At 41.4% G+C, this 24,349-nt stretch overlaps 1 long non-coding RNA gene and 1 pseudogene across 1 annotated transcript; both read left to right on the top strand.

Annotated features, from left to right (window-relative positions):
• The window catches only part of LOC140694673 (trafficking protein particle complex subunit 9-like), a 109,420-nt pseudogene that overhangs the window by 72,944 nt on the left and 12,127 nt on the right, over positions 1-24,349 (top strand).
• On the top strand, positions 18,493-22,977 carry LOC140694676 (uncharacterized). Its single transcript, XR_012070258.1, has 3 exons — positions 18,493-18,759; positions 19,063-19,189; positions 22,907-22,977. It is a non-coding gene; the product is annotated as an uncharacterized lncRNA (long non-coding RNA).

The following is a 24,349-nucleotide window of genomic DNA, read 5'->3' as shown; positions in this document are numbered from 1 at the left end:
AAAATGAAGTGGCTGAACTGGATTCTTTCCTCTTCTAAGGTGAGTTTCCATGAGCCTATATCTTCTGTTTATATTCAGGAGTATTAGCAATATCAGATTAAATACTGAATATCCCTCCTTTCCCCCGAATCAAAGTGCAGCATGTGCTATATAAGTTTTATTTATCTGATTCTCGTTACTGATCCTACAGGCAATTTTTGTGTTGCATCTTTCCTGGTAACCTGGAAGGTCATTTTACCCATAGGTGGCACTGTTGCACCTACTTACAGTCTTAACTTTCCTGTTTGTAAAAGGAGGCTTAAACAGGCTTATTTTATTTTGATTACTTTACTTAATGCTTCAGAATAGCCCAATGTCCATTATGTCTGTCTAACTGGAAAAGTTATTCTGCTTATATCTTAGATTTATTCTGTCATCTCACTGTGAACATTTCAGACTTGCTGTGCAAACAATAGCAAAATCGGGCTTTTCTTCTAGTGTTAGAAACCAGTGAGCCGGGATTTTATAAAACAGCTAGAAGCGGCATCTGGAGGACCTTAAAGGTGAAAAGTGTATTGAGTTCCCTGAGTTTTGACCCCGCCGCTGTGTGTTAATTGGTGGTAGGAGATTTGGTACATATACGAAGGGGTGTAGTTTTTGATATGGTTTGCCTGCACGCGCTGCCACTGAGCCACTTGAGCCTGAGTCAGTTCGTTTTGAGTTTTTCCCTCGTCTGTGAGATGGGGACATTCGTATCTGATTTGTAGAATTGTGAGAATTAGAAATTATGTGCAGTGTTTACCACAGTGTGTATGTCAAGAGGGCTCTTAAACTTTAGCTGCTGTTTTGTGTGAAGCCATCATTTGAGAGTCTTTGGCAATTACTAAGAAACAGGAAAATAAGAAGAGATGGTTTTATGATGAAAGATATTTGAGGAGGTTCCATAGTTCCTATACACATAATTTAGCATCAGCAGAGTCAGAACTGTTACACAGTCGCCCTAAACCAACGTTAAGCCACAGAATTATTTGTTACTTCATATATTTTGGGGTTTAAGGAGATCCAATACTTATACATATGTTGTCTCCAGCAGCCTACTGAGAGATGACACAAAAGAGTAGACAGGCAATAAATGTCTTCTTTGTTACTGATGAAGCCACGTTCTCCATGAACTTCAAGGCTGTGGGAAAATGCGTGTCATGATACTGTGTCCCAGAAATACAGACTCACCCTGTCCCATGTAGCTCTGGGCCACAGCGAGCCTTCCCTTGAGAAGACCTGCCCTTTCATGCACAGGGCTTTCCTGACATGGAGCTGAGCATCCCGCGTGCTTCCCAATGGTGACCAACACTGGAGTGAAAGGAAGGGTTTCACATGCCCTGCTTGTCTCCCCGGACTCACACCTCACTCTGTTAGTGTAATGAGTGCTAGCTGTGGGCCAGGGGCCAGGGGTGTGAAGGGAGAAGCACCCTCCATGGCCCAGAGGAGTGGTTAGGAGACATCCACTCCCTCAGTTTAAACAGGTGGTTGGATGGAACATAAGGGTGCTCCCCAAGAGTGTGTAAAAGGAGAAATAAGGATTTTATTTGGGACTTAGGCTAGCCAGGAAACAGATAAGATGATTAGAGGGGACACTTGTAAAACAATTTGATATTAAGTTGACATTTGTTGAACACCCAAAATGTGCTACATTCTTTTCTGAGCATTTTACAGAAATGAATCCTTCAATCTTCTCAACAAGCGAGTAAGGAAGGTTTGATTGTTATCCCAGTTTTACAGTGTGGAAATTGAGGCACACAGAGGGTAATTAAGTTGGCAAAATCACAGAACTAGTAATTGGCAGAGCTGGTATTTAAACCCTGGCTGTCTGGTTTTGAGGTTCCCAGAGATGGGCTTTGGGTGTTTAGCATTATCGACATCCCTGAATCTTTATACCTCTGTGCATCAGTTAGCCTAGAAAGGACAGGGAAAGGAGTGTTACACAGGAGCTCATAGTCATTTCTTGGCCGCTGTCCACGGAGAGTGCACCGTGATTGGCGTTAATTGACTTCTGGGCAGTAGATCTGTTCGTATAATAGAAATATAGTCCATTGAATTAATCTAGAAACCCTTCCTGCTCCGTTTCTGTCCATGCTTGCCATGTGACTGCCTGCCCGTGATTGGGCCGTGGAGGAGAAAATGTACTCATGGTTGAACTCTGATATTTCAGTCTGGTTCATAGATTCACGTCTTCTGTTACATTAAAAATTTAAGTTTCTGGTTTCCTTGCATCAGTGTCTCATGAGCTTGGTTAATGTGAAACCAGTCCATGGGAGCCCAGGGATGATGACGGTATAATTTCTGAGCACGTTGAGGCACTTCTTCCCGTGCAGACGTGGCTGGAGGATGTCCAGCTTCCTCACTGATTTCCCCCAACAGCATGGTCCACTCCCACCCCTGGATGTGAGGTTGGGAGCTCTCTGAGTAGGCCATTCAGAGGCCGAGTCCACCAATCAGAAAATGATGAAGTACCTGGAAGTGGGTTTAATAGAAGACAAGGGCTTCCAGGTTGTCAGATGGGCTGTTCGAGTCCATTTGGTGAAAAGCTGTCCACTGTCTGTGGTTGAGCTACTTCTTTGCTGTTGAAAAGTCTGGAGTAGATGAAGGGATTTTAAAAAGCAGAAAGGAGTGATTTCAGGTGGTACGTCCACACCGGTGAGAAGTGATGAATGACCGCCTTTGTGAGTCATAGACAGTCTTACAAACTTCATAAACCAGCTTTAAAAGCTCTTCCATCTGAGTGCACTTCATATGGGGTCCAGATCATCACTGGTCGCACTGTGAGGGCAAGTAACTGATAATGGCAGAAAGGACACGGAGGCATCAAAAAGGTCTCAGTCACTTTCCCTGTTTAAAGGATGCAGCACAGTGTAATATATTTTAGCTGGTTTTTCACTGAAAAGTTTTTAGTGTTTTCTGGGACTCCCCAGTGCCCCAAGGTTCCATGCAGCTGGGTGTCCCCTCAGTGCAGCTCTGTCAGCGCTTGCCCTGGGCTGACGCGGTGTCACGGGGAGCAGGACAGTCAGCGTCCCCGGCTCCTCCGAGCTCCGTCTCCTCATCCGCAGAGCCGGGTTTCTCATCCGTGTCTACTTAGTAGGGTTGCTGAGAATCACACGTGATGCTTCAGGTGTGACTTTTGGTTGTCTCTGTGATTGGCATATAGTTAATATTTGATAGAAACACTTGTTTTTTTAGTATAATTGTAGCACCTAGATTGCAGTGGTTTTTAGTCTGCATTTTTTATAACTTTATTCTTATTTTTAAATATGCACTTATTTTTATTTATTTTTTTTGGAGGTACTGGGGACTGAAGCCAGGACATTGTGCATGCTAAGCAGGTGCTCTACAACTGAGTAATACACACCCTCCTTTTCTGCACTTGAAGGTAAATATTGCTATACACAAAATAGCTCTTAAACACCATCATGGGACCTAGTCACTGTATAGACAATTGAACACGTATACTATTTCAATAGGAATAAATGTTTTTGAGACATACATTTCTGAATCTGTTAATGTGCTTAAAAACGATCATAGGTAGTGATAAACACGAATCTTTGATCCAGTACTTCTTAGAGACTGTTTTGCCATCAAGGGAAATTACATTCTACAGAGAAGGCTAATTGGGTCTCTTTGATATTTAGATGGTTTAGCAGATGATGAAGGCTTTCAAAAGCTGACAGTTTTGTATTTTAAAGTAACTACAAAGTTACCTTCTACAAGTTGTAAGTACTAAGCTTGTGAAGTGCCCAGTAATCCAGGGGGTATGTGTCTGTGTCTGTGTCTGTGTCTGTGTGAACGTTGGTGTGTGTGATTTCAGGAAGGTAGAAAGAAATTCCATATAGACTTCTGATACCTTTCTCCTCCATTTCAAGGTGTTGGCATATATTTACACTAATAAATTGATATTCAGTTGTCATTTGGCATATTGGGAATAAGACTTTCTCATACTTGTTTCAGAAGGATTAGGGAGCATGAGCTTAGGAAATGGGAGGAGATAGAGGCAGGGAGGTTCTTTAAACTTTGTGCAGAATTAGAAACAGTAACTTTTCTCTTTTCTTCTAAAGCAAACTGGCACTGAATTGTAACATACTATTACTCAGAATTGCTTTTCTGATCAGATACATGTACCTCAGATTTTTAAATGCAACATGAATGATGAAATGTGTTTTAGCAGTTATTTTTAAAAGTAGTCTCTTTTCAAGTAAAAGGCTATAGCCTGTTCTTTCTTCTAGCGGTACAAGAAATTCTCATTGTTCTGTTGCAATGATCTATGTGCTTACTTTCTTTTTTTTTTTTTTCTTTAAGTGCTTTTTTCATTGTGGTTTGAATGAATGTTTAAAATTTCTGGATTTTGATCTTTAGAACATGCTGATTTCTCAGAACTGTTAAAAACCTGATTGTTCACTGCTCTTTGTTTGGTGGGGCACCCTATTGATTTCTGTTGTCTGTTAAAGAGTGAAATTCTTCCTCTAGCCTGCAGATCATTAAGTGAATGGTTTGCAGTGTGCCTTTAAAATTATTTGTATGCATTGAGCATGTTTGTCCAGTGAATTTTAAATTGACTCATTGTAATGACTTTGATTTGATTCTGTGTCTTTTGCTCCTCTCCACAAGAATTTGAATTCTCTGTTGCATTTTGTATACGTGTTCTTTACAGGGGAAGAAATTTTGCATTTTTTACAGAGGTGGGTTTTCCTATCCCCTCTGAATGCCTTCTAAAATTGATACAATAAAAATCAGTTATTGCAGTGCATAAATATTTCATAAATTATTTTTTGGCATAATCAGAAACAATGACCAAGAATGATAATAAAAAATACGAAAACCTTCCTTCCTTTGAAGAATAGAAATCAGGTAGTCAGGCTCCCTCATGCTTTGTGCCTGACACACTTAATCTCATGTCATTGTGTATCATGATTCGGAGATGGTATTGTTTCAGGTTTATAGATTTTTGTTTTAACATTTGTGTTGAATTCTTTCTCCAGGCTGATGTTTCCTGTTGGGTTTGTGGAAAGAGTAGAAGGGAAAAAAATACTTTGTTTTGTTTTCAGGAGGCCTGAGTTGATGGGAAAAGAGTTGAGGGTGGGCTGAGGAAAAGAGTGACACTCCCTCTCCTCCTGGTTGAAATTGATAAACAAAGAAATCAATTAAGTATATCGATATTTGACCAAAAGAAGTTAGCGAGCCCAAACTGGCTAGAAATGCACAATGGAAATTACTGAATTCAGCTTCAGAATGAGGTGCTTTACCAAGTAGAAGCAGCTTAGAGCAATCAGAAAATCAGTAATATGATGAGATATAAATGGAATATTATATCTTTTATTGCTGAAACTTTTCTACGTTAAGTTGTGTAGAGCTAAAATTAAGTTTCAATCACCAGGAGTTAAGAGAGTGAGTGGTACTGTAGGATCGTTATTCACGGATGTGCCTAGACCCTGATAGAGTGGCTGAAGATGGCAGGAAGAGACCCACATCCAGGATTTTCATCCTAGGGTGTCCTCCATAATGGTTCCATGTGGAAGCAGATGATTGGGTTAACAAATTGTAACACACCCCAGTCGCCTCTGAATTTTAAGAAGAAAAAATATGCTTTGATACTGCTTTACAAGCAAGTTCCTGTGCATCCTCACTCCAGACGCCTTGCCTTAAAAAGCAGAGACAATGCTTTGCTTGTGTAGTTGAGGTTTTAGATAGCACTCTGCTGGTTGTAAAGCAAGGACCGAGACCCTCAGCTATAAACGCTGGGCTTGTGTGTTGTTAGATAATGTATTATCCCCAAAACAAGGACCTGGCTGGTCTGGTGGTCTGCTTTTTAATGAACATATCTAAAAATGTATCTTGTTCCCCTCACCCCATGACTTCCCTAAAGATACACTAATCCTTTGTACTCATTGTGTATTCTACAATCTCTGCCTCATCCTGTCTTTCCCGAATTTCCTCCTTACTATCTCACAACTGTTAACGAAGTTTTCCTTTGATTATACCCTATAAATATGGGAGCATTTGAGAGGCTTATGGAGATGGCTCCCTAATCCCTCTCGATTTCTTGACTTTTTCCACAGAGTCTTGAATAATCATTCCTTGTCAGTAAGACTTCTTCCAGCCAGAACCCACAGTTCCAGGTGAGAAGGATGCAGGCTTTATCTCTCCTACCGGAGGCAGAGACAGAAGAGAATTGAGATATGCTCCCCCGTGATCCCTTCCTGCCCCAGGTCTACTGCAGTTCACCTGCAGCCTTCTGGCCTCTGCTCAGAGGGCCTCTGTCCCAGGACTGACCTCAGCGTTTTCTTCCCTTGTCAATATTTCCTGTGCCTTTCAGAACTTGGTCTCTTCTCTGCAATTCAAACCTGGCAGATGTGATGGTGGTCAGCGTGCTGGTGGGCAGTCCTTTGGGGACCCCCAGGAGCCATGCTGATTCTCCTTAGTCTCTCAATCGGGGTTACAGAACAGTCGAGCACAGAAGGAAGCCCATTCTCGAGATGTCAACAGAGCATTTCATCACTTTCATTTTATTTTTCAATTTTTGGTGGAGAAATTATTTGTAGTGAACTGTTTCAGATATTTGCCGCCTGCTTTCCTCATCACCATTCCTTGTTGTCTCTGGTGCTAGTTTTATAAACCAGGTTTCTTCTCTGGTCATTTCTGGCAGCTGGGCTTGCCGAATCCTTGATCTGTATTTGAAACAGAATGCTTCCTCGTGATGTCAAGGTGATTTTCCTATTTCTGAATATTTCGTGTACACTCAGCAACTGTTTCAAGTGAAATGCTCTTGTCCAATTTCGGTTAACTCACATTTGCTGATCTCCTGCTTTCATGCTGAGAGCAGTTTCTTTTTCCTCTAATAAAAGTTAGCAATTTGCATTTACTATGGAAGATACTGGCCCAAGGTCCTTTTGTTCTTAAGAGTTTTAATACAATTCACCCATTAAAATGTACATCGGTTTTTACTCTATGCCCAGAATTGTGCGTCCCATTCAATCTTAGAATATTTTCATCCCCCCAACAGGAAGCCCTGTATGCATAAACAGACATTCCCATCTTCCCCATCCTCCCCCAGCCCCAAGGAGCCACTTTTCTCTCTGTGGATTTGCCTGTGCTGGACATTTCATGTAAATCGAGTCACTTCATATAAGTGGAAACGTCTATTGTGACTGACTTCTTTCACACTGAGTAACGTTTTCAATATTTGCTCATGTTGTGGCCTTAGTCACTATTCTATGCTATGCTATTGCTGAATAACATTCCACTCTATGGCTGGGCCCCACTGTTTACCCATTCATCAGGTGATACGCATTTGGGTTGTTTCTGTTTTTGGCTGTGATGAGTAATGTCGCCGTGAACACTCATGTGGTATTATTTATGTGGATATTTGTTTTCAGTTCTCTTACGTGTGTGCCCAGAGAGCAGAATTGCTGGGTAAGTCAGAAACGAAATGTTCAACTCTCTGAGGCCCTGCCAGGCTGTTTTCCAAAGTGGCCACGCTGTGTTACATCCTCACCAGCAAGGGCTGCGTGCTCCGCTTCCTCTGTGTCCTCTTTAGTGCTTGTTACGCTTTTTTTTTTATTATACCCTATTGTAGTGAGTGTGAAGCGGTTTCTCCTAGTGGTTTTGACTTGATTTCCCTTACAGCTAATGCTATTGAACATCATTACATTGTGTTTTATGGACATTTGTATATTTTCCTTGAAAAATACCTTTTCAGATACTTTATTAACCTTTTAATTGAGTTGCCTTTTTATTGTTGAGTTGTAGGGGTTTTTTTTCTTCATTTTGAGATACAAATTCCTTACCAGATAAGTGATTTGAAAAAATTTTCTCCTCTGTGTTGTTGTTTCACTTTCTGGATGGTGCCCTTTGAAGCAAAGTTTTAAATTTTGATGAACTGCAATTTGTCTCTGTTTTCTTTGTTTCTTGTGCTTTTGGGGTATTATTTAAACTCTGAGGTATTTTATTTAAGCTTTTATATATAAAATAACTTAATTCTTAGGACCGTTATAGGAGATGGGTGCAGTTGTTGTCCCCAGTCTATGGATAGGAGACTGAGATGCAGAAAATTTCACTGAAATATCAGTGTCACATCTACCTAGTGCTGTGGGATTTCAGACCCTCATGTTTGTCCCCAGCATTTGTGATCTTCACCACCATGCTCCACTACTGCCTGGAATCGTTAATGAAAATGACTTTCATTTTTTGATTTCTTGTTAGTTTGTTTTCTCATTGGGGACCTCATCTCCTTATTTTCCTTTCGGATATCAGTGTAGATTTATTTTAGGTCTCATGTAGGCAGAAGCATTGCTATCAGTTAACTTCTTTATTACTCACTCTCCAGTGATGATTGTTGCTAGTTGACCTAACCAAGTCATGCTTAAGTCTTTCCTGCTAATGACACTAAAAACAGTCATGACTTATAGAATGCTCAAAGAAAGTACTTGATTGATTTTATTTTGCTACCCAATCAAACCAATCAAGTAAAAACCCCAGTGTTGACACAGACTATAAGCCCTCCAGAATAGGATCACTGTCTTCCTTCTGTTTCATTTATTTGGTCACAGTGTCTGGATAGTGACTTGCTGTCCAGCAGTTTTGTGAGGATATGGTGCTCGTGAATCATTGTAAGGACAGAATTTTGACAACAGACTGTGTTGTTCATTTCACAAGGGAAAAGATAATATAGAAATACTGCTCAGATCTATTTTAAAATTAAGCTTGGAATTTTGAGAAGAATTCAAGAAACCATACAAAGCTCTTTTTCACTAATTTTAGATCTATCTTAGACACATATGGTTACATAGCAGAGTAAGTTATCAAGTACATTTGACAATAGGAGTGTAATATTGATTATTTGTTTTAGTTGAAATATTCTACCTGGGATAAAGTAATCAGTGCCCATAAATGAACAAATATGTTTGTATTTCTATGCAACATGGGAGCAGAGTTCATGTTTCTATATAATATGTATGACGGTGTGTTTTAATCTGTCTGTCAGTGTTTTTATAGTTTTTCAGCAATGTTGTAACTTCAGAATTCTTCTAACATATTCACTCCCGATACTACTGCAGTTTGTACTGTGTATCCTATCTTATGCATGGGATTCCACTGTCCCCTCAGTGAGGAATTTCCTCTCCTATTGAGCTAGTAGCAGAGTTAAAGGAACAGTGATTTCAAGGCCTTTGCTCTCCACGTGTTCACAGTTTCCTGTCAATCACGATTTTCTCTTTCTTGTGTTTTCATTGTGCAATTAGAATTTTTGAAAATAATTATTAATATGTTTCACCAGTCTTCCTAGAAATTTGATGTGTTTGTGCTTTTCAGTTTTCAATTTATGAAAATTGTAAATGCAGACTTGTTTTTAAGTGGTCCTTTTTCACTAGATATTTGTTTACCTCTTTATAGTTAAAATAATTTTCCCCAATGAATGAATCGGTGTGCATGTTTTAAAAGATACTTTAGTTTTTATTTTTCTTATTCTAACAGGTATATTCGTTGTACAGAATTTAGAAAATAAGGATAAACACAATAATACCTTAAAAATGGCCTCTAATCTCACTTGTAGATACAGTTGTAATGTTTGAAATTGAGAATTACAAGTCCTCTCACTTTGTTCTACTCTTTCAGGTACGTTTTGGTTACTGAGACCCTCGAATTCCCATATGAATTGTAGCAGAAGCTAGTCAGTTATTGCTGAGGAGCCCGCTGGGATTGTGATCAAGACCACGTTGTATGTGTGCTTCACTCTGGGGAGCACTGCCATCCCAAGAATATTGTCATGTGATCCAGGAATTTGTGTGGTTTGTCTTTCCAGGTATTTAGGTCTTCTTTAATTTATTTCAGCAATGTGTATGGTTTACATAGTATTATTTTACTTTAATTTTTGCCTTTATACTGAGGACAATTGTGCAAGGTACCAAGATTAGAATTGTATTATAGCCCCTCAACTTGCTGCCACCATGGACGCTGTGGTCTCTCTTTGCCCTTTGTAAAATCTCGCACAAAATAGGACCTAAGTAACTCTCTCTTGAAAGAATGATTATATGATTGCTGGATGACGCTTGAGAGTCCTTGTGATGATGTCTTTTTCCCAGACTTTCCCCTCTTCTTAAATATGCCCTTTCTCTTCCTTTCCTCCAGCCTGGGTTTCAGCCTGCCTGTGGCATTGATTTTCCTTGTCTGTGGACTCTTCTTTTCACTAGTTCATGATAATGTTACATGTCGGCTGTGGAAACTTGCTAGATGTCAAGAAAGAGCAAATCCATTGCATGCTAGTATTTTTAGAGTGTGTTATTGAATTATCAATTGAAATTAAATCAGGCTGACCCATTGAGCCATCCCCTGAGCTCTTTTTGCCTTCCTACAGGTGATACTGCTCTCGTTGCTGCATGTGCCCTTCCCCCAGACTTAGTTTTGGAGTTGAGTAAATCACCATCACTGGAGCCCTCTCTTTAAAAGATGAAGAGAACATTTGCTCCTTCTCCCTGCTTGGGGACTTGGATGAGATGAGGTAACAGATAAAGAATGAAGCCCCACCTCATTCTGACCACTGCTCTTTCCGTTCATTTCTCCAGGGGAAGAGTACAATTCAAAAATATAAAGATTGTGAGCTAATGAAGTATACAAGACAACCGATCATTTATTAAATACACTTTCATGCCAGAAACAAATGTATTATACACACAAAAAGCACATAAATTACGGTAGTACTGTGGTTATAAACGTGGGCCGAGTTCGAGTCCTGCTCTGGAGTGACAAGTCCTGTGAAATGGAGAACTTGTAGGTCGGCTTAGCCTCTCCCGGACTTTTTTCTTTCCTGCAGAGACAGGGCTCGCTAGTAATCCCTCCCCCGTAGAGGTGCTGTGGGTTGTAAACGACGCGCGTGGGCAGGCCAAGCACAGCTGCTCGTTCCTCGTAAGTGCAGGATAGCACAGCTTTTGCGGTTACGGCTTTATGATCGCACCGTGTAGACCCTCAGTGCTCCGAAGGGATGTCTTGCGGATTGGAGATGGGATTCTCACTTCTGTAAATACCCAAAGATTGTGTTATTGAGCCTTGCTGATATAAATCTATTCTTTAGAAAGTACATAATGTAGATATATTTTTCAAACATGCATGCTTTTTTTCTTTTATTATTTATACTTCTACCCTCTCATCACGTGGTGTGACTTTTGATGGAATCCAGGAAACAGTCCTAAGCCACCTGCCTCTTCACACTTCTTCGTGATGGTTTTCTTCCTTGACTAGAAGAGGGTTTTGCATAGGAAATTTTGTTTGCTCCCCTTCTCTTGGAGTCTCCCTGTTTGTCTGCCCATCTCTCACCTGTCCATCTGTCCATTTCTCTACCCACTCATTCTTCTGACTTGTTCCAAGAAGCACTTCAGGCAGCTTACAGAAGAACAGATACCAAATAAACAGGTGAGAAAATGGGGCCAAGTTCACAAATTGAGGCTCGGAGTTGAGCCTGTGTGAGAGTTGCAGGCGTGAGACACACGCCTCTGCCTTGTGACTTATAAGATAGACAGCATCAATGTTCCTGAGGCTCCCAGCACACACAGGGAAGCAGGGTTTGTGGGAGATGCTCACTGGCTGTGAAATAAATAAGTGGCTTAGGAGAAGCCCAGCCTTTCCAAATACTAAGACTTAGGAGAATATTTTTAGTGTCTTCCAAAATCTGAGTATTGCATCTTTTCTTTTTCAGAGTTTTATGTATAGTTGGTTAACATTCTATACCTGGAAATTTCTCCAAAACTGCTGCCCACGTGAGTCCCATGACTCGGGAATGGGGTGGTTCTGCTCATTGACGGGTGTTGGCCAGAAACGGAAAATGACAGCGTCCAAGGAGCCTGGGATTAAGCAGTTATGTTTTGTCAGTGCTGTAGATTTCAGAAAATGCTTTTACCGTTTCTCTCCATCTGAGGAAGCAGCGTGCTCTCTTCCCAGCATCAGGAGTTCAGGGTCTCGGGATGGTGGGGGCTGACTGCACTGCCGTAAAGACAGCTGAGCTAGTCACTGCATGTGTGGTGCTTTCACGTAGTGCATTTCATGTTTTTTAAAAGGTTTCAACATGTAGTTAATTAACTGAGTTAATTAACATTTAATAAATATGAGGCTTTTTTGAAAAGACAGTTATAGGCAGAATATAAGTTGTGAACACTTTAAAAATGGCTTCATTAGTGAAATTTCAGTAAGGAAGATTCAGTTTATCTTATTTACGCCTCTCTTTAAAAGTAACAAAGAAACAAGACAGAAAAAGCAGAGGATTACTTCTGTTCTTCCTCTCGGCTTGCAGGTGCCCTCACCTCCAGTGGCATCCATCCAGACACCAGCACTGACACTGGCCGTGCTCAGAAATGCCTCAGCCCTGAAGACACAACTGACAAATGGAAGGGAGCCGCGTCCTGTTACAGCGGGTGCTCTCACTTTGTGGGTCCTTATGTAACTGCGTGGTGTTATTCAGGATCGCCCTTTCTACACTGTGTGACGGTGCTGCGGTGTCTCCTAGTTATTTGTTTCTGTAACTACTCATGTATTTTTTCCAATGTGTGGTACTAGACATCTAAAAATGCATTTTTCAGATGAAAAATAATGTGTATTTAATATAAAAGTCTGAAAAAAGAGTCAAAAGGGTCTATCCTGGTCCCAGTACTCAAAGATAATAATTAACACTTTAACATCTATTTTCTGTTCTTTTCATCAGTGTGTATCAGCTCTGTCATAAAAACCAGTGAGCACTGTGTGCCTGTTTACTGTGTGGAGACCTCCATTTTCCATTCGGCTTATTACACATTTTTCTACAATATTCTATCTCCCCTGACATGATTTTTAATGACCAGTATAGCATTCTGTTTTGTGGAGGCATCGTCCATTTTACTTTGTACTTAAGTAAACTTTTAAATTCCAAGTATACTTAACTGAAATTCTGAAAAGAGATCTGTTGTGGTACCGAAAGTCCCCTACTTCCCTTCCCCTTTTTTCCTGAGAGTAAAAGCTGCTGACAATGTGGAGTATATATTTCATGACCTTTATGCCTTTGTCATATATATATACACACATACATACACGTATATGAGAAATCTATGTATATGTGTGTGTATATATGCTTTATTGAAAAATAAGGCCATACTATATGTTTTCTGTAGCTCGGTTTATTCACTAACGTATATATCATAGACCTCCTCCCACTCCAGACTCACCCGGTCCTTTCAGATAGAGTAAAGGGGTCTCCTGATGTGCAGGTTTGGTCTCTTGTGTAACGACACCTTTCGTGGGAGAGTACTGTGGACAAGGCCTTGGACCACGCTGAAACGCTGCAACTTTAGTGCCCACAGCTCTCCGTGATTTACCGCATCATTGTCTTGATGGTGAACACTTAAGTTTTCTCCATTTTCCACTGTCAGAAAGGGTGTTTGACTGGCATCCTTCTTGTACAAACATTCCTGTGATCTTGTATGAGTATTCCTTTAGCTAAGGTTTCTGGAAATTTAGTCCTTGGATGTGACAACTTCATACATCACAGGATGCTTTCAAGTGAATCTTGAAATTCCTTCTCCTGTGGGGCATGAAAAGATGTAGAATAACTTATGTAACCAATTCTCTATCGCTGGATATGATTTCACTTCAGCATTTCTTCCCACCATTGTAAACAGTGCTGTGCAAATGTTCTGATGAGTACATCTTTTTGAACTGATTTTTTCTAAATGTAACGATTCCTAAAAGTGGAGTTCAGCCTGTGTGCACACACGTTTTTCAGAGTTTACATATCCATTGACATGTCATCCTCCAAAAGATCGCTCACAGTTTGTTGTCTCAAAGATGGACACTAGCTATAATATCTTTTAAACATATTTGCCAATATGACGAGCAAAATGATTTTCATTATTTTAGTTTGCACTTGATGACCAGTGAGGTTTTGAGCATTTTTCACTCATTAGCCATCTGACTTTTAAAAAGTGAATGATCCCTTTTGTCCTTTGCAAACATTTAAGTGGGGGAGCTTCTTGCTGCTTTGTGACAGCTCAATGTGTATTATGAACATTAACCCCTTGTCTTCATCAACATGTATCAGAGAGCTTTTACTTGTCATTTCTTGCCTTTCATTTTGTTCAGTAGGTTCATTATTGTTGTGGCCCAAAATAATCTTAAGATAGTAAATGTCTTCTTTTTGGGTTTTATTCTTAGAAATGCTTTCTTATAATGGTATAAATTTCTTCTGTAGGTTTTTTTAATCTCTAAGATGGAGATGATAATGGTACTTGTTACAGTGAGGAGAAGCTGAATTGATATGAGCAAAGAGTTGTATTTGCTCTTATTAGTACTTTCTAATATTTACATCATTTTCTGTAATTTTTCTTGTGGTCATTTTGACGGGAATAGAATTTGTTTTTTCCAGGTATTCTCTGATTGTAACAAGACAATTATTAAATTCATACTTTGCTTTTTAATTTGAAATCCCACCTGTAAAAAATACTTATGTATACTAGAGTCTCTTTTTGAGCTCATGATCTATTTCTGTCAATCTTACTTTCTTACTCTAGCACTATATCTTACATATTGTAAAAATTTATTTAATATCTGACAGTGCAAATTTTTTGATTTGCTTTTCGATCCCTAAATTTCTTGGCTTGTATTATGACTTTATTATTCCTGAAGAATTCTAATATAATTTTTTCAAGTTAAAAAAAAAGATAAGTGTTGTCATGGGATTTTTTAGTAATTTTGAATTATCTTTAGGAGAACGTACATCTTTAAAACTGCTTTCCTCCATACAAAAGGTTGATGTCTCTACTTTCACACTTTTACTTTACCCCTCAGTACAGTCCTGTACTTTCTCCATGTACAACATGGGCATTGTTTTTGAGTTTATTCCAGATTATTGTTGATGTTTTTGTTAATTTTTTAAGTGAGAAATTTTTGCTATTATATTTTTTAACTGTTAAAACTGACACCTAGGAAGGCAGATTCGGTTTGTAAATACTCACTTTGTAACTTCTCATTTAAAATTGTAAGTATTAAGTACTTGTTACAGAATCCTTTCTTTTCTGTTTTTAAAAATTTGTTTCCAAGATTCTCAAAATGGTCATAGCTAAGTAGTATAGGTGGGGAGACAGATGGAGAGAGGTAGTGTGGCTCATGTACAAACTGTGAGCACTTTCATGGCTGCCTTTATGCTGGAAAAGCTGATCAACAGTCCAGCTTAAACCAGGGTGGCTTTGTATGCACTTGAAATCCAGCTTTCCTGCCTGTATGGTGAAGCCTGGTAGGCGTGGCAGGTAGATGATCAAGGTCGAATGGAGGTTATTGGCTGCACAGAGCACTGTGTCTGAGAATTGGAGACCATCGCCATGGGAAATGCTTGGTGCCAGGAACAATGCAGAGGAGCTGGGGAACCTTGTGTTAAGGATTTTCCAGCCCTGGGAGTGGGAATATCAGACTCTGCATTCAGATCTGAGTTTGAATTCATCCTCTTTAGTTTACTTGTCCTCTGACTTTTGTCAAGCTATATACCGTCTTTCACTTCCTGTTTTCTTGTCTCTCAAATTAGGAGAATTACATCCTGCTGCTAGAGTGTTTGATCAGGTTAAATAATTTGTGTCTATAAGATGTCACATACAGTCACAAGCTCAGTGAGAAATGGGCTGTCGCCTGTTCTTCTGCAGCTCAGTGCTTGACAAGACATGGGGGAAAGCCAGTCCCTAATTTGTGTGTGATGCAAGTAGGAACAAAATTAATGTCTTGCCTTTCCCTAGCAGTATTCTTACAGCTTTGCTTCATTTACTTCTTTCCTCCTTTCCTTTCCCCTTTCCCATCCTCCACCAAAAGAGCCTCTCAGAAAAATAGATTCAAATTACTTTAAAGGTTGGCTCATCCTCATGAAATGATAGTATCATAAAAAAAACTGTGCAAATCCCAGAATATATTTTGTATGATTTACACACACACATGTGCGTGCAAACACACACACACACAAAATCAGTCTACCTCCCACTTACAGAGGGAGAAGGTCCACTTTTTCTGAGTTTTCATTCACAGAGAGTGAGAACAATGTCTCTTACACAGACTTTCACCAGGCTTCGTGCATGGTGTTTTTAATTGAATTTCTGTTTGTGGCCATAGATATAGTCTCCTAATAGAAGAGAGAAAGTGGAGACATAGACATTCCGCTGAGATATTGGTGTCATCATATTTTAGTTGTAAAGGACTTAAGACAGCATAGAGTCGCAACATTTTATGGGTGAGAATCCATGATGTTGTAACTTAGACAAGAACCTGGGTCTTCTGCCATCTTGTCCACGCGGGTGAAGAGGCAACTGGGCAGGGGATAGTAGGGATCCTTCCTGCTTCACTTCCATGTTCTTGCTAGTTATCATTTGAGCTGCCTTTAGTTTATGTTCATGAGGCCACTCATGGGAAGGTCACTCTGTCCTGATAGATTGAGTTTCTTATCAGCGAAAAGCTCTGGACCCACTCATATTTCCCAGAGTTTTCTGCTGACCTGCTGACACTTTATATAATTGAGACCTAAGAAACTACTGAATATAAAATCCTTATTGTTATCGTTTCCCCTCGAGTTCCATAGGAATGGGGTGCTGTCTCAGGCTGTCTAAAGCCAGATCTGAACAAAGATAGGGTGATAGGCTGTGCTGCTGGACCTACACAGTCGAAGGGGATTTCCACCTTAGCTTTATAATCAGGCAGATTAGTTCAAATCTTGCCTTTACCAATTATTATCTTTGTGTCTTGGGGGAGAAACTGTACTTTTTTGTGTCCAAATTTGTTTATCTGTAAATAAGTTCAGTATTTATTTTAAGGTTTCTGTTTTAGAATTGAATGAGCTAATTCATTCATTTATACCTAAAATAGCTATCGCATGGTTCTATGCTGGTGCCTTGGTAGTTGATTACTAAGGGAATCGGCAGTGAGAATGGGGGTGGGGGACCCCTGGATAATAGAGCTTATATTCCAGGATATGCTTGTAAAAGACTGGATGTGCAGTAGATTTTTAGTAAATATCTACTCCTTTCCTAATCTGCATTGATTGTTTATATATCTTTATACAAATATATTAACAAGTTTTATTGCAATTTAAATATTTTTGTAGTATTTACATTATGTAGCTATAAAAATACATGAAATAAAATGATTTGACTTTTATTTTCTTTTCAATAAGCAAAACAAAATAAAATAGAAAAGAAAAAAGTCTTGAGGGAGTAGAAATAATTTTATTTCTGTGGAATCAATTCCGTATAATAGGTCTTTGTCATGTTGTTAAACAGCATATAAAATTGATAGGTTGTGACATACTGGAAATGAGGAAACAGTGGAGACATACTACCTCTAATGCAGTCATTTTGTTACCAAGTCCAAACTCGTTCTGCTTGCTGCATGACAGGCCAATAAATGGGGAGATGAGATGTTGGAGTAAGGAATAGTGACTTCATTTGAAAATCTGGCAGACCCAGAAAATGGCATATTGATATCCAGTAAAACTCTCTTCCCCAAAGCAGAATTCAGTCTCCTTTTATACTAAAAAGCGGCGGGGATGTGGTTGGTTGTTGCAAACTTCTCGCTGTACGAATTGTTTGTCCTTGGAATCCTTTGTTCCTGCAGCTGTCCATGGTGGGTCAAATTAAGGTGCCCCCGTAAAACCTCCAAATGAAAGAAAGGTTATTATCTATTTTGCAACTTGCCATCTGTACATAAGTGTAGAAGAGCTAATATCCTTAAAGATCAGAGCCCGGAGAATAGGCTGTCCTGGATATTTCAGGCTAAAGGCAACTTTTTTTTACAAAAGGTGCAGAAATAGCAAGTCGGAGCCTAGAAAACAAGGTACAGGTTTAAAGCCAAACGAACACATCTAACATGGAGTCAAATTTGTTCTTTTCTTTTACAATTTCTTTTTCTAACTCATAAATAATTTTAGTAAGAAACATGAGAAATTTTTTTTTATTTTTGCTTCTTAATAACGGATTACAACTACACTTTAGTGAGCAGGGATGCTGTGCGTGCCTTGGGGTCACAGCAAACTCTTGTTGGGGGTGGTCGACCCTGTAACATACCGGATGTCCCGTGAGTGTTGGTGAGGGTCCCCCTAACCAGGGGCTCTCTTCGGGAACCACCATATGGGCATTGACCTCTGGAGACCTCTTTTTCAGCTGCAGGAAATTTTTTCAGATTTTGTGATGGAAAAATCTCTCCAGCTGCAGATAATCAGGGAATAAAGGAAGAGGAAAAGGGCTTGAAGTAGAGTAGAAGAGAAGGACAGAATATCAGGGAACGTGGGGGCTTGGCAGCGGGGCCTCGGGAGAGAGAGGAGCAGAGGTGTGGAGGGTCCCGGCTACGGAACTAGCTCCTGCACCTTTCCCCGCACCCAAGCCACACAGCTTTTAATTGGGCCCAGGACTCCCTCCTGTCTGGATGTCACCCTGGGCAGAACTTTGAGAATCGAAGCTAAGGGGTGGTCAACACTCACCTAGGGGGTCACTGAGGACTTTGCTCAAGTCCACATTGACTTTTCCAGTCATGTGCCTTCACCTGTTCTTTATCTCAGGATCTGAGAAGCAGGAGCAAGGAACTCATGGAGAGATCCAGGAAGATATCTGACTGTGTTAAGAGACGACAGTCACAGTGACACGTGGAGCGAAGACACTTGCAGTAAAGTAAAATAACTTCACAACTATTGCATCAGAGCTGCAAGTGTGAGAGAACCTAAGCCTGTCTCAGAGTGCAGGGGACAAGAGAAAAGGAATGGTAAAATTACCACTGACATTTGAAATTTTGTTAAAAAGAATGCTACTGTTAATTGTATCACTTGAATGTATGCAGGTGTTTTTCTATGAGCATTCATAGGTTCACAAAACCCCACCAGCCACTCTTGCTCCCATCTGGTGTGGGCTTTCTCAAGCACAGTGCCCTTCCTGCTTGGGTGGGCCACGCTGCTGGTCCTCGCCTGGGGCCGGACTGCTACAGGACACTGAGTCCCCGAGGCACGACCTGGGATACATGACAGGAACATCTCTGCTCTTGGCTGAGGGCCTCCGTTTCCCCCTGCAGTGTAAGAATGCCGGTGACTCAGTTAGAAGCATGCATCCAAGCCATCCTTCCGTGTCATCACCATCTAGAAGCGGTGCCTGAATATTCTGAATTTCTGCAGAATGTTGTTTGCAATCACCTTGAACAAGTGAGTGTGTGTCCTCTTTCAAGTGGAGGAATTACTGCCGTTTTCCTGGAACTTACTCACCACTAGTCCATCTGAATTTTCTGTGCTAGGATTCAGTATAGCCTGCTAATAACTCTGCAGTCAGATCTTGAACCCCTGATGAAGAGGATTATTTATTTTCTTTCCTTATATGATAGTATTTTACTTTCAAAATTCTGAGTTTTCTGTTCTTGGAGGAATTTTTTTGGGGTTTGGAGAAACAACTTTGCTCTTACCATCTTTGTGACCTGTTGCTATATGCATCTCACCTGTCTTCTGTCACTTGTGAGGCGGTTCCATTTGTGACCCTGTCCGGGTTATTCATGTTATAAAACATAAAATCTGTAAAAGTACAGAACCCTTTTACTCCGAAGACATTCCACAAATACTCCTTTAATCTGGGTGTGGTTTTAACAAGACACAAACATTAGAACATATACTTGCAGGTTGCCAGTGCAAAATCCCCAAATGAATAGTCTAGCTCAACATCTAAAATCTTTCTTATCTACCTTGGATATGTATGGATAAGTGAAGCAGTTTGCTAAGAACCCAAGACCAGGTTTAGGATACAGGCTGATGTAGCTCAGCGGGTCCTCCCAAGCTGATGCTCTGCCAGAGAGTGGGGTTGAGGGGAGAGGGCGTGCCCTGCACTCCATGAGCTGACAGTTTCATGGCAAACACCTTCACAAGGTGAAGAAATTGGGGTTTCTTCTATGAACAGTGGGTCTGAAAAGAGCCCAAAAAGCATGGGAGTGACACAATCCCATTTGTCTCAAGTAGGGGAGAGTGGCTGTGGGGCCACTTGGGAGACTCGTGAGTCCAGGTGGGCTGTGTTGGTGGCTTCCACTTGAGCGGTAGGATAGTGGGTAAAAGCGAACAGATTGAAGGCATGTTTAGATGGTAAAAAGAAAGATTTAAAGCTGTCTGTGAAGGTAGGATGGAGTAAGGCCCAGGTTTCTGGGTGGATTAATGAGTTAAATGATGGTCCTGCTGTGCTCTGAGGAGGGAAAGCTGCAGAGGGATTTCTGGGGGAAAACTGATGAGTTCAGCTGTGGGTAAAGTGAAAGGTTGTTAGATGTGTGGTCTGGGATCTCAGGTGAGAGCCAGTAGTGAGTAGGGAGAGGGGAGAGAGACTTTCAAATAATTTTATCTTGTGAACATACATATAAGGATGAGTAATGACACACTTAACCCCTCTATATTCTGTATTTAAAACCCAGTAACATTTTGTTATATTGGTTTCAGGGGTTCTTAATTTTTTAATACAAATAAAATAAATAGAAACAAAATAGTGGAGTTAATGAATATCTTAGAGTTGATGTGTGTCCTTGTATGTATTTTGATTTCTCATCTTTATAAACATAATCTACAAAAAGTTAACTTGCTTAGAATAAGAGTTAAACACAGGGACATGACACACTCTGTTGGGGGTTGAAGGTGATATCTTTGGCAAATTATATAGCCTCTTTTTGCCTTTGTTGCATCTTCTGTGAATGCCCCCGTGCCCCTCATCACAGCTGATTTCCTAGACTAGAAGTTGGGAGGGAGGCTGCTGAAGGGAGTAAGAGGTGGCAACTGCTAGGAACAAAGAAGACAAAGACAAAAACAGATTAAAGCCGAGAAACTGAGTCCTAATACCCTCAAAGGAAAAATAATCCCGCAGTGTTTTGAGCCACTTATCGTAAGGGAAACAAAATCACGTGGATCCAAATCTCTTGAGCATATGTATATTGTGGGTGGGAGGGTATCATCAGAAAAGGGTTGAGAAGAGGCTTTTTGGTTTCCCTTAACGTTTTCAGTAAGAATGGGGTGCAGAAGCAAAAACCACCCGCTACACAGTAGAAGGTGTTGTTTTGTGCGAAACTGACCAAAGTTTGGAAACCAGTCATCAGTGGTGCTGGGAAATGAAGAGGCTTCTGGATTGGGTGGGGCACTTGCTGTGACTTCCAGGTGACCTGCTGGCTGGGGTCTGTGAGGCGGGCAGTAGGTTTGCAGTGTGACCTGGGCATAATCCCTGGCTCTGAGGCTGCTGGTCTGACTAGCAGACCTGGGCAGATGCAGTCCTATTGGGGCATCTCGCGATGTGGCCTGGGACACCTGCCATGCTGAGGGCGAGAGGAGGGATCCCCTAAGGGGGTGTCCCTGTGAAGAGTAGAAACGTCCTCCTGCAGGGGAGGAAGAGCCTCTGAGCAGCGGGCCGGATGCACAGGCAAGAGCAGCCTGAGCACGGAGATTTCGGGGACCTGGAAGTCATAAAGTGGCCCGAACAGCCTTGTTCCTGAGAAACTGGAGGGAAAAGATGCTGCAAATGCAGGCTAATTTCAGACCCTGTGGTGGGTCATGAGTGATAGGAAAGAACTGGTCAGGCAGGCACGAAAGAACCCTGTGGTTGTCCCAGTTGGGCGTCACACCAGAGGGAGGAGCAGAGTTATAGACTTTGTCACTTTTTATCTGTGTGACTTTGAACAATAACACCCCACCTCTCTCTATATATATCTTCATCTGTAAAGTGACCGAGTGACAACTCGTGTCATCAGAAGGCTTAGTTTAGCTCTGATCCTCATTGTCCAGTCCTGTCAGTGCTGCCCTGCAAGGTTCTGCAGTGGGTGCTCTTACCCTGAGATGGGAGGGTGTAGAAGGGCATTGTAGCACCCGAGGGCAGGAAGGGGTTGCTTTAAAAGCAGACATGTAGCCTCCTGCAGCTGCAGACCTACGGGCAGTTTGGTTTATGGTCGTGGAGAGGACTTTGGAGGTCTTAGCATCGTCTTAAGACTTGTTTTCCCTTGGGGACCTGATTTGCCTTTGCAGATTAATGTTGAAGATTTGGGCTTCTGGCAAAGCTGTTTTCAGAGATGGGTATATATGTAACATATAGTATAAAATGAAAGGTTTTATTTAATATTTGGGACTTTGTAGCTGTAGGGAACAGCTCTGTTGGCCTGGTTTCCACGGAGGACACTAGCAGTCATCAGAGCATGCGGGAGGGCAGGCAGCCTGCAGTGCTGCTGCAGGGGTTCTCCCCAGCAGGACGCTCTGCTGAGTTGACTCTTCTCTGAGTTTGGTTGCCAGAGGAGCAGACAGCAAAGTAATGAGTTCTGGTGGGATTGTATAATGACAGGAAGAAAGAGGGAGCCGTAGTTCTTAGGGACTACTACACTCTTTTGGTTCCTGATCCAGTGTGTCCCATTACACAATTGATGAGTTGTGTCTATTCTGGGACTTGATTGAAATAAACGTGCAGCCTGAATATTAAGAGTTATGTTTTATTTGTCAGAAGGACTCGAGCCAGGATGACCGCCTCTCAGAACACTCTGAGGGACTGCTCGCAAGAGTAGGGGAGAAGCTAGGATTATATAGGAGCTTTACAACAAAGACCAGGTAGTCAGAACAATAAAACATTGCTTGTTATCTAAAGAAAGCCAGGTATCTCAAGTTCATGAATTTAATGCTTTTCAATATATTGGAGGAAGCCAACATTTGGGCTGACTGAATATATACTTTAGACAAGCACCTAGCTATCTAGGGCCAGTAATCTGTCCTTTCTTATTCTGAGTCTGCTCAGAGGGCACCGTTGTGAGTGGCTGCAGGCCTGTCTTCACTGGGGGGTGGCGGCAGCCGCTGATGACTTGTTTTCAGCATTCTTTGTTTAGTGACATGGTTGCAATATTTTCATTCAATTTGTAGTGTTTTCATTCACAGAAAATTATGGTATTACCCTGATTATGGATAATCTGGAAGCTTGGAATGGAACCGAGATGGAATTACTGCAGGTAACTTCTACTTTAATAAGCCATGTGTAAACATGAACACGGAGGAAGCATACAAAAGGATTCGGTGGTGAATGGGAAGGGTTTCTGCATGTTACAGGAGAAGGCAAGGCAGAATTCTTCTTCTTTGTGGGCAGGTATGTGAGTCCAACTTTCCTTTCTGAAGTGCTTTCTGAGAACTGTTTATGGTAATGAACCAACATTGACAAACGGTGACACACATTGCATTTAAGAGCTGGCTGGCTTCAACTTGGGTATTGGACAGGTGGAATTCATAGGCAGTGGTCAGGTGGATGGGACAGAGATGGAGCCCAGGCCTGGGCCCATATTCAGGTTGAAATCGCCATTTACTCACCATAGCGCCTTGGACTTGAATGTAACCTCTCTTAAACTGATGGTGAGTCTGTGAAATGGGCATGATAATATTCGTTACTTCCTGGGCTTGTTGTAAGTTCTGAAGATTATTATAGCACACATGAAGCACTTAACACACTGACACTTAGCAGTGTACACTTTGTTCGACCACCACGCTTGGTGTGTGTCAGAGCCTTAAAGGCAGCATGTGTCTGTTTAGGATGCACTGGTAGCCCCTTGGCTACTTTGTGAATTTGGTGATTTCCTTTAATACTTGTAACTCTGTGTGTCATGGGCAGTTATTTTTATGGACAGATGAGGAATCTCAGGGTAAAAAAGACTGTGTAATTTGCCCAAAGTCAGACCATAATTTTGTGTGCAGGGGCCTCGGTTCAGCATGGGCTCCTGGGCCTTCTGCTCTCTCCGTTCAGCACCAGAGCCAGATGTGGGCTCGGCTGTTTCCCAGCCCAGAATATCCGGCAGGCCACAAGACACACCTGGTCCTGTGCTGCTTGAGCAAAATCTCCGGAGGAGAGGCAGTTACAAAAGGGATAAACATAAAAACAGACGACAGCAAATTGTGATCAGCTCTGAGAAGGAAAGGAACACGTCTGGCCGTGCAGAGCTGGGAGCTTTCCCATCGGGGCTGCTCTGGGGGCGCTCATCTCAGCTAAACAAGCTGTGCTGCTGCACCAAGGCAGGAAGGCAGGGCGCGTGTGGCCAGGTAGACAGGGCCTCGTTGATCGTACTCATTCCCTATTAAGTGGCAGGTGTCACAGGCACTTAACTAATAAACAGATGTTGGCCAGAATCATCACGCATTTTGCTTGGTAGTTTTATTGGCGCCAACTTTGAGAGGAGGTCATTGAAGCTGGGGAGTTTGCTGCATGCCCGTGATTACCATGGAAATACCCCCACTGGTCTTTCAACCTAGACTGGTGTGGCTGTCATGTCCCAGCCCTGTGAATGGCATCGTGCAGCTTCTCCCAAGTGGCCCAAATGACTGACATTGATATGCTTA

Source organism: Vicugna pacos, unplaced genomic scaffold (genome assembly GCF_048564905.1).
Source record: "Vicugna pacos unplaced genomic scaffold, VicPac4 scaffold_77, whole genome shotgun sequence".
Taxonomy (NCBI): Eukaryota; Metazoa; Chordata; class Mammalia; order Artiodactyla; family Camelidae; genus Vicugna; species Vicugna pacos.
This window is presented reverse-complemented; position numbering and strand designations above follow the sequence as displayed.